Genomic DNA, 16,622 nt, shown 5'->3' on the forward strand with positions numbered 1-16,622 from the left:
GAGACAGCTCTCAAATCGTAGACGCAAGCGTGACTCTTCGCTATCTTTTGATGACGAAGATGACACTATTCAAAGGGCTGTAAATGCTACATTGCAAGCACAAAGGTCACAAAAAGAATCCAAGATTAGTCGAAAAGCTTTCACATTTCAAAATTATGATGGAAAGAAGGATGCTAGGGTCATTTTAGCTTGGCTTAGTCAACTAGATGACTATTTTTCTGGAGAAAAATTTTCAGAGAAAGATAAGATTAAATGTGCAGTCAATCATATGGTAGACAGTGCAGCTTTATGGTGGAGTGTAGTTAAGCAAGGTCGTGACAAGCCAGATTCTTGGAAAAGATTTCAACGGCTGGTCAAAAAGCACTTTTTACCCTCACAATTCAAGTCCAAAGTTAGGCACCAATGGGACACTTTGCATCAATTGGAAAAGGAAACTATGTCACAGTATGTAGAAAAGTTTTGGAATACTTTATTACAGGTGCAGGTTGTGGATAGAGTTAGTGAGAAGGATCAAAAAAGGAAGTTCATATCGGGCCTTAGATCTACCATTAGGGCCGATGTGAATATGTTTCGACCTCATTCACTATCTTCTACAATATCCTTGGCAACTAATTCAGAACGTAAAAATGGTTTTCCTAAAGAGATTAAAGCACATGAGGGTACTTCTTCTAAACCATTTACTAAATCTTTTTATGCTTCAAAGAAGATGTATAAACCAGGTTATGACAAAGGCAAGGACGAAGCTAAAGGCAACCTGAGTACCAATAAGAAAGTTAATGGTGGCAAACCGAAGACATCGCGTATCAAATGTTTCAAGTGCCACAAAGAAGGTCACATAGCACCGAATTGTCCGGAGCGTACCAAGAATTCAACCCCAACAACAGCAGCTCGAATCAACATGATTGAAGAAGACGACAATGAAGAAGAATCATTCGAGCAAGAGGGTAATTCCGATCCAGATTACTCAGAACAAGAAGGTAAACCTCATGTTCATTCTTTGCTTAAAATAAAAGGAACGATAAATGGACATGAAGTTCTTATTTTGCATGATGATGGTAGTACACATGATTTCAATTCTGAAAAGGTACTTAGAGCATTAAATCTTCATTCTTCACCTACGCATTATAAAGTCAAAGCAGCATTTACTGGAACAAAGTATAATTGCATGCAAGTAGTGAAAGATTTGGATTTATGCATCAAACCTTTAACAGAAAAGAGGGATTTCTTAATTGCACCTTTACAAGGGGTAGATATAATTTTGGGTATGCCTTGGAGACACAAATACAATCCTATTATAGACTATGACACTCATAGTATTTCTCTAAGGAAGGACAATGAAAATATTATCCTCCAGTGTCAAGTCAAAGGAGAAATGAGTCCTTTGTTGAGTCACACTCAAGCAAAGAGAGCTCTAAGAAAAAGAGATAAGACTTATATGGTATGGGTTAACCAGCTTGATGCTGAGTTGGACACATCCAAAAGACCAAAGTTTGATTCTTTTATCTCCAAATTTAGTGACTGTTTCATGGAAGATCTGCCTCCAGGATTACCTAAGTCTAGGCCTGAGGATCATAGTATTGACTTATTGCCTGGAAATTCCCCGCCTTGTAAAGCTCCCTATAGAGTCAACAATTTAGAGCAAAGAGAAATCCAAAGCCAAATAGAAGACTTGCTAGAGAGAGGCCTTATTCGACCTAGTAGTTCATCTTTTGGAGCTCCAGTACTTCTTGTTAAGAAGAAGAACGGAACTTACCGAATGTGTGTAGACTATCGTGCATTGAATAAGATTACTGTCAAGAACAGATATCCTATTCCTAGGGTAGATGATCTTCTTGATAAGCTTAGAGGATCAAAGGTCTTTAGCAAGATTGACCTAAAGTCTGGGTATCATCAAGTCCATATGACTCAATCTGACATTTTCAAGACAGCTTTCAGAACCCAAACTGGTCATTATGAGTTTTTGGTTATGCCATTTGGTTTGACCAATGCTCCAGCTACTTTCAGCCGTATGATGAATCGTATATTCCTTAAGTTTCAAAGTTTTGTTATAGTGTTCTTTGATGACATTCTTGTTTTTAGCAAGGATCGACAAGAGCATGAACAACACTTGGAACAAGTGTTCAATCTTTTGAGAGAAAATGAATTGTATGTCAATCCTGAAAAGAGTTCTTTCTTTCAAGAAGAGATTGAATACTTAGGACATATAGTATCGGCCGAAGGAATTCGTGTAGATTCTAAGAAAATTGAATGTATTGCTTCTTGGCCTACGCCTAGAAACATACATGATCTTAGATCTTTTCTTGGCTTATGTAGTTATTATAGGAAGTTCGTCAAGAATTTTGCTTGTATTGCCAATCCTTTGACTGAACTCCTTAAGAAAGCTACAAATTTCAATTGGACTGATAAGCAAGATAAATCTTTTGCAACACTCAAGAATGCTTTAACACAAGCACCAGTTCTTACACTACCTGATTTTCAAAGACCATTCTTTATAGTAGTGACTGATGCTAGTGGCAAAGGATTTGGAGCTGTTCTGATGCAAGACAACCATCCTATTGCATATCAAAGTAGAAAGCTTAAGCCTGCAAAGCAAAATTATAGCACTTATGATAAGGAATTAGCAGCAGTAGTGCATGCTTTGAAAATCTGGAAGCATTACCTAATGGGCTCTGAATTTCTTATCAAGACAGACCAACAAAGCATTAGGCATTTGCTTACGCAACCTCTTATTTCAGACAGGCATATCAAATGGGCAGCTTTCATTCAAAGTTTCCAACCTATGATTCAATATCAACCTGGAAAAGAAAATGTTGTTGCTGATGCTTTGAGTCGAAGACCAAATATCAACAACATTTCTATAATTGAAAGTGAACCATTCGTCCTCATGAAAGAAACTTACGAAGTTGATCCAGATTTTTCTCAAATATGGATCAAATTGCGTGAAAACAATTGGACACCTCAAGGAAGTTATTCACATAATGATGGCTATCTTTTCTTTGAGAAAAGATTGTGTGTTACTCAACCTTACAGACAGCTTGTCTTGGAAGAGATGCACCAACCACCATTTGCGGGACATAGAGGAGTTTCTGCAACACTTCAAGTAGTTTCTCGAGAATTCTATTGGCCCCATTTGAAGAATGATGTAGCTAAGTTTGTAGCTGAATGTAACATTTGCCAAACAATCAAAAGCTACAAAGGCAAAGCTTTAGGATTGCTTATGCCTCTACCTATTCCTGATAGACCATGGGAACAAGTGTCTATGGATTTCATTACTGGTTTCCCTACTACTTCCAGTCACCATGACATGATCTGGACAATAGTGGACAGATTTAGTAAGCAAGCCTATTTCATTCCATGTAAAAAGACACTAACTTCTCAGCAAGCCGCGAACATATTTGTTAAGCAAATTTTTGTTCATCATGGTCTACCCAAAGTGATAGTTTCTGATAGAGATTCTAAATTTTGTAGTCACTTTTGGGTTGCTCTTTTCTCAAACTTGGGCACTAAGTTAGATTTTTCTACGGTATTCCATCCGGAATCGAATGGACAAACCGAAGTTACAAATAGCACTATCTTAGATATGCTTAGAGCCTATGTTTCCCAGCAACCTAGTGCATGGGATAAGTACATACACCTACTCCAATTTGCTTATAATAATACTCCTCATACTGCTACTGGTCGAGCACCATTTGAGATCATCTATGGAAGAGCATTGCCTATTCCGGCTACTAGACTCTCTCATAAGATTGAAGCAGCCGACCAATATGTTAGAGACTTTGATCGCATTCTAACTGAAGTGCGTGATTGTATTCAAAGAGCTCAAGAGAAGTATACATCTCAAGCAAATAGGAAGCGCAAAGATTTTTCATTTCAAGAAGGTGATTATGTACTTTTGAGAATTGAAAAGCGTCGATTAAAGAGTGTGGAAAAATTTCCTGCAGTGAAGCTAGCGCCTAGATATTATGGGCCATTTAAAATCCTTCAAAAGATTAATGATGTGGCCTATAGACTAGAGCTTCCATCTAATTGGAATATCCACAATTCTTTTCATATCCATCTCTTGAAACCTTTTCGAGGAACACTTCCTACTCACCCAACATATGAGGAACCACCTCTTATTGAAGGAGAGGAAGAAGTATTAGTTCCTGATGCAATTATTGACCAAGAGATAACAACAACAAGGACAGGTAATCAATACTTCAAGTATCTTTTGACTTTTAAGAATCATCCTCAAGAAGATGCTAAATGGATGCCTGAGAAATTTTTTCGAGTTTACCCTGAAATTCTTCATTCTTTTCAAACCCAGCAAATCCGCAATTGAGGACAATTGCAAACTCAAGCAAGAGGGATGTCATGAGAATATATTTTAAGTCCTCTAGAAAAATATTATTTATCCCCTCTTGAGTAATTTGGGGACGCCTAGATTACTCTTGCGTCATGCCGGCTAGGTTAATATCGTGGGTGATACCACTATAAATATTAATACGTGCGGTATATGACGTATGTTTGAGGCCACCTATGATTATTTCAGTTAGGTTTGTATGGCAGGGTGATTCCTGGGGTACTTACGCCTGGTAGTCATGAGTTGGTGATGATTTATGCCTGTTTAATATTTGTGGGATTAATTTAATAATTAATTGGGCTTATATTTTCAGGTGATGAAGACTATGGGAATTGAAGAGTTTACTTTGGAAGAAATGTCTTGGATCATCACATTTCATTTTTGGCAAGCATAGTAGCTTGTAACCTTATTAAATGATTTTTCCATTTTGAACTTTAGGAAAGATACATTTATTTTTGTGGAATTTATTAAAGCCTATGGCTTTACCCTAGTCCCAATTTGACACTCTATTTTTGTTAAAGAAGAGTGCCGTGCTCTCTAAAAAGCACATCTTGTATTTTGGGGGCTATGGCCTAATTTTGGTGAAAAGGAAAGCTAATAAAGAAATACTCTTGTGTGGGGAGAGGCCACGCACAGGAGGGGGGAAGATTGCACCCAATATGGTCTTTTTGGAGCTAAGTATTTTTGTTTAAGTGTTTAATTTTTCAATTGCTTTGATTTAGTTGAAGCTTACAAGCAATGGTTTTTATGATTGAATTAATTCTCTATCTTTCCACAATCAATTCCTAGAAAAAGATTCCGGTTGCAGCATGATACTTTTTTATAATAAAAAAAGACACTCATATATCTATCTAACATGTCTAATGTTTATCATTGGTAATTTTATAAAGAAATGAATCTCTGCATAGATGTATACGATTTTGGAAGCCTTAAGGAATGTTTAACACCTCTTGAGCATTGTGATGTTTTCCTAGCTTGTCACTAAGAACATTGTTCATAAATATCACTTCGCAAGGTACTGTTTCATATTATTTATTATATTGGAAAATTCGATATTCACCACCATGGAAGCATTTTAATACTATATTATTTTTCGTCAACATTGCCTTTTAAAATAATTGTGTTGAGTTAATGCGAGTTTTATATTCCCATTATTTAACTTTTTTCTTAATCACATATACCATTTTTTCCCATTGAGTTCCCTTTTTAAATCACTAAAGAATCATTGCCCCATATTTTTTTTCCTTTTATGTGGCACATCCACCTTATTATTGTAGCATGATGACATTTACCTTAGTAAATGTGGAATGCGAAGTGCATTTGAGGCACATTGTATTTAGCAATGTAGCATCCTCTTGCAAAAAGAATTTAAGTACCATTGCATTCACTCGCTACAAAATCTTCCCCTTAGCTACTTTCTTTCTAAAATGGCTAGTGTGCTTTTTTATGGTTTTACCATTTATGCTAGTTTTTATAGCTATAAAAAAAGAAAGAGAACAACCTCTTTGTAAAGATGAAAAAAAGGATACCCTTGTGAATAGCCAAGTTTAAAGAATAGCATTGAATTCTTATGAAAAAATCTCAATACTCCTAGACCATTGAAATGATAATCTAAATGGCAGCCCTTTGTTGCATTTGAAATGTACATAACTTATGTTTAATCACCATTTCAACATGAGAGATAGGGACATCCAAAACTCTTAAAGCATAAAAATGAAAAAAGTCCATGAGGAGAATAAACTCTAATAAAATAAACATCGCAAGAGACATGAGCATTCATATTGAAAATAAGAGATATGATGTCATGATGCATTCATACAGAAAACAAGGTGATTAAAATGAACTTTCATTTCAACATCCACCATAACTTTTTAAGTAGAAAAAATTGTAATGCATTTCTTATAAGTTTTGAAATATGACATGTGAACTATCTAGAAACAAAGATACCAACCTTGTTAGGTTAGGAGAATCTTGAGTGAAATTCAACTTTCACTATTAGCTTATTCACATATACTAGGCTAGATCTACAAGAGAATAACTTGTGATCATCGACTTCTTAACATCATCCTATGTTTTATAGATTCCACTGTTCCCACACTATTCCTTGTTAAACTTGAACACGCCTTGGTTGAAAGATTTATAAAAGCATGATGCTGATCTTGTTTGTTATGGATAGGTTAGTGGCTGGAGGGGAGGAAAAGTAGGGGGGTTTGGGAAGGGGGTTTTCATTACCTTTGCGGAGTAAAATATATGTCTCTTTTTAAAACTTCATCCACTTACTATATTTTTAAACTACAAAGACAAGTGAGTCCTCTAAATGCAATCTCTCTGCTACCATAGCTACAACTTGGGGCTACCAAGAACCAAGATGAATGGAATAAACTTATACATGAGTGGAAACAACACATCTTGCAACAAGTGAGTTCTCTAAATGCAATCCCTCTACTAACATAGCTACAACTTGGGACTTACTAAGAACCAAGATGAATGGAATAAACTTATACAAGAGTGGATACAACATATCTTGCAACAATTGAGTTGTGGAAATACATCTTCAACCAATCATCTAAAATCATCATAGCTTTTGTTTTCATAATTTATCAAAACCCAACTCACACAAGTTGAATTCTCTCTCTCTCTCTCTCTCTCTCTCTCTCTCTCTCTCTCTCTCTCTCAAAACTAGCTTATTTTTTAATATTTACTGATACTACACACTATCCCTTTGTTTCACCATGCTTATGAAATTGTTCACTTCTAATAAAAGTATACAAAAGCTTAGTTGAAGCTAGCCATTTTTAACATGTTGTAACATCTCTATTATTTTGTTAATTGTTGCTAGATTCTCACCTACCTTAGGGTGGTTCATAAAAAATGATTTACTCTATGATTAAGGCTATTAGGAGAGACACAAGAGATTAAGAAAATTGAAGCAACTAAATCACACCATGATTAGCATAAACTAATTATAACTCTGGTAGCTTTGATGAGCTCCAAACACCACACAAATAGCTTGTCCAAATCATCCCAGACACACGTGTCCTAAATGCACCCGCATGACCGGATCAAAACCATAACTTTTAGACTCTTCTACACACTTCTTCTACCTTTTTCTCCTTTTCCAAATTATTCATATACAAGTAAACTTTACCTACCATAATCAAGTATTAATAATCCAAAAGCGCATGATCCCCTTCATAACTCAACATCCATCATATAATTTCCAACGTTCTCCCTTATTGATTGATTTTTTTGACACTCATGCATGATTGCCCCTATACTATGAGTTATATCATGTATCAACAAGTAGGCTAGTCATTTCGACTCTAGTTTTGGCCTTTCCTAGAAACTTATCCACCCTCATGACAATGGGACAATCTTACACATTTAGTGGGGTATGATAGACACAATAAAGGGCACATCCATGCCCTTTCTTAACTACCTACTTGTTGTGGAAACCTCGAGGCCCCACCAACTTTTCTCTTGATACACCACTCAAACAATGGTTTAGATATAGCTCATTTAGACCAATTACAACAAAAAACAAGGGAAAGTTTGATGAACTCACCAAAGAAATTCTTATGACAAGCCTGTCTTAAAGAAGCAACCACTAACGTTGATGACATTACGCTCTTTAACTAGTGGGTTCTTGAATTTTCTCTAACAAATTATAAATTGACTATATCTCTTGTATTTTAAAGAAGGGCACATTTGATCAAAAGTTTTTAAGCTCTGTGATATGCAATTTTCCTTAGGTTGACTTATTTTTTTGAAAAGTTGACCTAGTGTAATTGGATGTTTTGCATTAATAGGGTAATCTTAGTTTGGGTTAGTGTTGTCTTCATTTATACTCTTTATATTCCAATTCTTTGTAGTCCTTTGGTCTTTCTCAAACCCACTCCTTTTTTGTGGGTCACTTGATAAAACACCCCAAGTATGTTTGCTCCTACTCACAATTGAATGCGTGAGAAGCACACCTACGTCATTGCAAACACGCACATTGGATCAATGCAACAAGGAAACATGAAAGGGGTTGGCTAGCACTCTGCCCAACCATAGGCTCCAAACCACACACACTATGGTAAGCCACCCCCGAGCTAGCACCCCCGAGCTAGAGGTCAAGGAAATCCTAGCAAGCTTGTACCTCATAACATGCACGTCCCATACCATGAACCCCCAATCCTCACAGCTATCACTATTATAATTAGCCAATGGGCAACACAAGTTTTGGTACCTCGGGAGGCCCCACTCTCCAAGCCGATTCCACATGAGAACTCTTTACAAATGAGCTACAAACCCAACTATGTAGCCCTATGAGCTACAAATGAGCCACAAACCCAACTGGTTCATACCGCACTAAGAACCATGTGTCCAGCTAGCCTCTAATACTAGCCACATCATGTCCAAGCACATGATATGGCATTCTGTCCTTGTTGCTACTAAGTTTTATGGATTATTCTCAACGTTATTTACAAGAACTCTAATATTAGTAATCTATGGAATAAGCAAAAACCATCATGAGGAAGTTACCTCGCCCCTCTGGTTGAAGACCCTTGAACTTCAAGCACTAATAATGGTTGCTAGCTCCAAGATCCCATGTTTTCCTTCTTGTTATCACCACCACAAATTGTTTCACCTATGTGCAAGGACTCACTCTCTCTCTCTCTCTCTCTCTCTCTCTCTCTCTCTCTCTCTCTCTCTCTCTCTCACACACACACACACACACACACACACACACACAATGAACAAGAGGCACATGTATCAAGATTTATGCACTCTACTCTCAACTCTCTCTCTTTCTCAAACAAGATAAGAGTGAGTAGACAAGCAAGGCTCAATTGACACAAGGGGGATTGTGTGAGAAAATCACTTATATACAACTAGCCCTTACTCCCACTTGGGTGCCCAAATTTAAGTCTATGATCTATTAAGCCTAGTCATTTTCTAGCTTTTCTCATAATATATACAACGTTTATAATGTCGTTTACATAACATTTGTTTGGCTACTCCCGTGTGTAATAGAGAGTGCCTTTCTAGACCAAAATGGGGTTAACATCCCCCCTACATGATGCATGTTTCATCCTCAAAACATGTTAACACCTGAAGGCCCTATCACCAAGCTTGAACCTATAATGGTTTTAGCATGATTGAATCTTACGCAAATTGTGTCAAAAACAAGGGTGGGGTGGTGTGTCCAGAAGGAGGTGTCTATCATGTTTTCAAAATTAATATGCATGTAGATGATGATTATAATATGAATGTAGATGATAATAATAATACACAGAAGACCTTCTCCTCTAGACCCTTGTTCATATCAAAGCACAATACTTCCATCTCCTCTAGACCCTTGTTCATATCAAAGCACAATAATTCTACCAAAATTCTCCACTGCTTTCTTTTTCTGATCTAGTAAAACTATAATGAGCTTCAAGAAGCAGCATGCTACCACTATGGGGTCATCCTTTTCTTTTACTCTCTATGCAATCAAAACTTGCTTGCTCAAATATTGGGAAGTTGAAGGCATGTGAGTCTCTCATTTGCTCTATAGTCTCTCCTTTGGTTTGCTGCAAATGTTGTTGGGGTGAATCACCTTTTGATTGGCATGTATAGGGGTCCACCCGCTATGTTAGTATCGAACACATGTATACACTGCCATATTCTGGAATGGTGAGGAGCTCCTTCCACCATTCTATTTGTATTCTGAAGTCTTCAACTATGGGCTTTACTTTATCTATCTCTATTTTGGAATGCCCACCTAATGTTTTGACTTCCTTCATACATATAGCTTTATGCAATCATGAATGTTACTCGAGAAATCTCAAGCAAATCCTGTAGAGTTATAGATTTGCAAGCTTTGTAGACACAACCATGTTCTCCTCTAGAGCATGTCGTCCCTTTCCATTGGCATCAACTCTTCCCACTATGCCATGGGTGCTTTGATAGGATGCTTTGATAAGATACAATGGATATGGTAGGCTCTAGGGAGTAACACTCTAAACTTATGGAAAGAGCCATGTTGTTGATTTAAAAGGTGTGTGACCTGCATGAGCATCTTGAAACATACCTTTGGTGGTAGCATTGGATTGCCCAATTCATAATCTGTTTACAGATAGTTATTCCAAGATATCATTGTTAGAATAATCTACAAGCATTTGGAAGGGTGGAGGGTTTACCTTGTTAGTTTAGCTTGTAGCTGTTCGCTTCACGGCTGGTGGCTTCTCAAGGGGGCGAGAGTGTCAGTGGGAAAATCATGGTGTAAACAAGAAGACTCTATGTTAGTAGATTCCTCATTGTTAGCAAGTTCAAGAGCTTACTCATCTCATGAGAAGGAAGAAGCTTGTAGGATAGAGGCCTATTAAGTGGATATGTATAAGCATAAGCATTTTCCCCTTCCTTATCATCTCATAAGGAGTTGGGGTGGAGGGGTTTCAGTGGCATGATCTCCTTATCAAGGTTATTGTTTACCTTTTGGTGACAATAATTGCACCTTTAAACATCCTTTAACCTTTGCTATGCTACCATGGAAACCTTGAGCCTTTGTATTAGTTTATATTAACTCTAGTTTACCCAATGATTCCCATGTTTCATATGACATCAGGTTGTGTGACTAGCTCTTGTGTCAAGTAGAGATATTCTTGTGTTGGTGTTTTTAGCCCCACAAAAACTTGAATGTTGACCCTTGTAGGTTCAATATCATCTTCCATGGATGATAGTTTAGCTATATTGGTTAATAATGTTTTACATATCTTGTGTTTTGATTTATTAATTATGGCCACAACCTCTTCCTGGGCTAGCCTTTTTGTCATGTTTTACCCATCCTCTATTTTGCTTTATTGATTATGACCATAGCCTCTTCTTGGGCTAGCCTTTTTATCATGTCCTATGCTTTCTTTTCCTTCTTCTTTTTATGTATTTGTGAAAGCATATCTCGAGTTAGGGGTCCATCATGATTTTTTACACCATTCTATTTGTATTCTGAAGTCTTCAATTATGGGCTTTACTTTATCTATCTCTATTTTGGAATGCCCACCTCATGTTTTCACTTCCTTCTTCCATATAGCTTTACGCAATCATGAATGTTACTCGACGAATCTCAAGCAAATCCTGTAGTTACAGATTTGCAAGCTTCGTAGACACAACCATGTTCTCCTATAGAGCATGTTGTCCCTTGCCATTGGCATCAACTCTTCCCACTATGCCATGGGTGCTTTGATAGGATGCTTTGATAAGATACATTGGATATGGTAGGCTCTAGGGAGTAACACTCTAAACTTATGGAAAGAGCCATGTTGTTGATTTAAAAGGTGTGTGACCTGCATGAGCATCTTGAAACATACCTTTGGTGGTAGCATTGGATTGCCCAATTCATAATCTGTTTACAGATAGTTATTCCAAGATATCATCGTTAGAATAATCTACAAGCATTTGGAAGGGTGGAGGGTTTACCTTGTTAGTTTAGCTTGCAGCTGTTCGCTTCACGGCTGGTGGCTACTCAAGGGGGCGAGAGTGTCAGTGGTGGGAAAATCATGGTGTAAACAAGAAGACTCCATGTTAGTAGATTCCTCATTGTTAGCAAGTTCAAGAGCTTACTCATCTCATTAGAAGGAAGAAGCTTGTAGGATAGAGGCCTATTAAGTGGATATGTATAAGCATAAGCATTTTCCCCTTCCTTATCATCTCATAAGGAGTTGGGGTGGAGGGGTTTCAGTGGCATGATCTCCTTATCAAGGTTATTGTTTACCTTTTGGTGACAATAATTGCACCTTTAAACATCCTTTAACCTTTGCTATGCTACCATGGAAACCTTGAGCCTTTGTATGAGTTTATATTAACTCTAGTTTACCCAGTGATTCCCATGTTTCATATGACATCAGGTTGTGTGACTAGCTCTTGTGTCAAGTAGAGATATTCTTGTGTTGGTGTTTTTAGCCCCACAAAAACTTGAATGTTGACCCTTGTAGGTTCAATATCATCTTCCATGGATGATAGTTTAGCCATATTGGTTAATAATGTTTTACATATCTTGTGTTTTGATTTATTAATTATGGCCACAACCTCTTCCTGGGCTAGCCTTTTTGTCATGTTTTACCCATCCTCTATTTTGCTTTATTGATTATGACCATAGCCTCTTCTTGGGCTAGCCTTTTTTTATCATGTCCTATGCTTTCTTTTCCTTCTTTTTTGTATGTATTTGTGAAAGCATATCTTGAGTTAGGGGTCCCTCATGATTTTTTAGTTTGCTCCCATTTGATGTACCCTCCATTGGTTTCAATACCATCAAGGGTCTCAATCCTGACGGACTGACCATTGTGGATTAACCTTTGTGATCCAAAAGGGTCCACTCCTCAAATTTTTAACTTTTTTCGCTTATTACTCCCTACTCTAAACAACAATACTAATTTTCCCTCCTTAAGTTCCTTGTCCTTTGACATTTTGGTCAAACCATTTCTTATGTCAGAGCTTTTCTACCAAAAACTCATGCATGGCTATTAGTCTAGTCTCTCCAACTTTTCTAGATCAATAAGCCTTTCAGGCATTGCATTCTTAATCAATCTCCGCTGCTACAATTGCTCAAGTTGGGAACTATGTATTCCATGGGCATTATTACATCATCAACCCCATAGGTAAACCAAAATGGGGTGTAACCCATGGATACATTGTATGATGTTTGATAATCCCACAATGTAGTTGTAAGCTTGTGTTTTTGGTTTGTTTTGCTTGTGTGAATGCCACATGAGATCTTGGTCTTGGTCTCTACCTGTTGTTGGTCATTGGCTTATGGGGATAGTAGGGTGAATACTTTCTGTGCACTATCATAAAGCTTTTCATGAGGTGATCACCTCATTGGCTTATGGGGATAGTAGGGTGAATACTTTCTGTGCACTGAGGTGATCACCTCATTAACAAAGTGTGATCCTTGGTTACAATCTCCAAAGGACATCCAAATCTAGAAATGACATGCTCGTATATAAAAATTTAGTAGTGGTATGAGCCTCAACCTTCCTAGCAGCCCTAGCTTTTGTCCACTTTGTGAAGTAATATATGGTCTACTATCATGTAGCAATCTTAGGTTCTTTATGCAATAGGATGAATGAGTCATACAAAATTAATTCCCCATTTTCAAAGGGTTGCTACACTATTACACTGGGGTGAGGGGCATCCTGTCCCTCTACTGTGGTACAATGAATTGTTACACTCATCTTCTCACATGTATCTTCATAAAATATCATTCTTACCCCAGAACTCGTATAGTTGTCTCACTATCAGTTGATATGGTGTCACTAGCTTGATAAGCCACCACATCTTATGTTTATTTAATGATTGATCTTGTGAAAAACTATAAGTGAGGTATTGAGAGATTTCATCACTCTACTCAAGCACTATGTCAATCTTAACTAAGCATGCATAAATTCTCATGGAAGGCTTGCCATTAGGAATCTGTGACATATAATCGGCTAGAACATGTTGCATTCCTTTTCTTACACTCACTCTGAAGTTAAACTCTAAGAATAAGAGCAACCATCTTGTAATCCTTCTCGAAGTGCAAGGTATTTAAAGAGATATAACAAGGCTTGGTGATCCATGAAGAATACAGACTTGTGGTTAAAGAGATAGTGTCTGTGCTTTTTTACAGCATAAACCATTTCTAACCCTTCTCTCTCTCTCTCTCTCTCTCTCTCTCTCTCTCTCTCTCTCTCTCTCTCTCTCTCTCTGGTGGTGTAATTCATTTCTGCCTCATTAAGATGTCTACTAGAAAAACAAACATGGTAGTCCAATTCATGCTCCCTGGTTATGCTAATACACACCCCAATGGAAAAGTTTAATGTAACAAATATCCACATGGAAGATTATGGGTGATACCCAATCAGTGTGCTCGATTTCATAAATGAATCTTATAGCAATAAGTTTATCAATTTCTTCTTGCACAATGGTAGAATATTTAGGATTCATTTGATAAGGTCTTTGCCTACTTGATTTTGATCCCTCAATGATAGGGATCATGTGTTGTGCCACTTCTAGTAGTAATCTCCTCATATCCTTGTATTTCTAAGCAAAGCAATCCTTGAATTCTTTTAACTCAACCAATTTCCCTTCCTCTTTAGGAATAGGTCCTTAGCAATGAACACAAGTATGGGCTCCTCCCTAGTTCCATCTAAATCCAATTCTTTGACTTCAATGGGTCCATCATGTGAGATTCCTTCTTGCCCCTCCTTAGAGCATTGGGATCTAAGGCGGATAACTATTTGCTCATCCACTGTATATGTTTTATAATGATATGGAGCTGGCCATAAGTTCATTATGTCATCTTCCTTGGCCTCAGTTTGAGCCAATATCCTCTTGGCTTCTCGCTTTGCCTCCACTAAGGCTTTGTTTCTCTTGCACCTTTTCGATATAGAAAGTTGCAGTCTAACTTTTTCTGGGGCCTAGGGTCCCTTGTGTGCCTTACCTAATGCAGTAATCTTTTTTGAGAAAACTCCTCGTACACTTTTGTAGCCTAGACATATCTTAGCCACTACACTAACTTTGTAACATATTGTATGCCTAACCTTCTGATAGCACTTTGTTGTGGGAGGTTGACATGAACCCATAAAAGTGATTATAATAAATAAAATAGTGTAGGTTAATAGAACAAACAAAATACTTAATACACAATATTGGGTCCAATCTGAGTGAGTCCACTCTTCCTCTTAGTGTACTTAAATTTATTTCATGGGTAGCCTTTGGGGCTCAAAAATAGTATGCTTTACAAAAATGTCGACTTCTTCAGGAATAGTATTCTTCAAAAGTGGCTTGCTTCAAAAATACCTTTCTTGATTGTGCAAGCTAGGCTTCTTTTAAAATAGGTGTGACCTTGAACCTTATAAAAGTGCACGTCTTGAAAAATAAAATATGCACTAGGGAGTTTTCACATGTCCCAATTAACATATACACATTGCTAATAAATATGAATAGTGTCCAAATAAATTAATAGCACTTGTCATGAAAAAATCAAATATTATTGTCAATATTCAAAATTGGTTATCGTCGCAAGACATATTTTCTGACCATCACCAGCTCGCCTCCATTATCTAGTCCAATGATATGCACTTGCATCACCTAGCCAATTAATTGATTTAAAATAAACATCCATATTTAATTTCATATCAATAAGACAATGCAACCAATACTTCCCATGCATGTACAGATTCACCTACCTACGCGTAAAGTAAGCTACGACCGCCTAGATTTAGAAAGGCATCCCAATATAAACCCATCTAGGAGAATTCATAACATAAAAAATAAAAATATTCTATGAATTCTTTTAAGAATCCATAATTACACAACATCGGAATATATAAAATATTCCATAAATTCATCCTCAATAACACACTTTTGCCCTTAACCATCTTTGAATGCATTTCTCTCGTAGTGATGATTCACAGTCAAATCTAGTTGTCAACTTAGTTTCTGACATTTCAACAACAATCCTATCTCTCATCATTTTAGGACATAAGTCAAAGACCATGCACCATTGTGTCTAACTCCATGTACTTAGTTCAGGGAATACATCAATTGTTATTGATAATACGTGCATCTAGCTTTCACTAAAATCTAGAGGTGGAAGGAAGGCATACATTAGGTCCTCCTCTCCCCAAATTTGTTTCGAATAATCTATGGCTTGCACACTTGGATTAACGTAGTGCGATCAATGGGGGGATGGAATTCATTTCCAAAGAGGTTACCCTCAATAGGATGAGTAGTGCGATCAGTGAGGGGGATGGACTTCATTTCCAAAGAGGTAACCCTCCATAAGATGAGTCTTTTAAGTTTGTAAAATTACCTTTTGAACTTGGGTGTCTTTTTGTAAATTTACCCAATCATGCACACCAACTTGGCCTCTGTCATGAAAGGTCTACCAAGCATGACATTGTAAGAATCTGGTAGCGCAAGAAATTCATCACTATAAATGTGTTGATAGCAGAACAAAAAGATTTTTAATTTAGTTTGTTACAAAAAACTCATGGGTCTTGTTGATGTATTATCAGACATTTTTATGGAAAAGGTCTATCCTTGATTTGCTCCATTTTTCCCAGCATTTCTCTGGAACGAAAATTTTGGAAAAAGACTGTGTGTGGGGGAGGTGGGGGGGTGGGGCGAAGAGCAGCCCCACTGTCTGCGAAAGCTTCGTTGAAGCTTGTGTGTGGGGGGGCGAAGACCACCAGCCCACGATGCTGTGAATGACCAGCGGCGACGGCGTTTTCGTTGACCTGTGTGTGGGGGGGCGAACACACGACTGTGCGTG

Source organism: Cibotium barometz, chromosome 26, assembly GCF_041138505.1.
Source record: "Cibotium barometz isolate CiBa-2024 chromosome 26, ASM4113850v1, whole genome shotgun sequence".
NCBI lineage: Eukaryota > Viridiplantae > Streptophyta > Polypodiopsida > Cyatheales > Cibotiaceae > Cibotium > Cibotium barometz.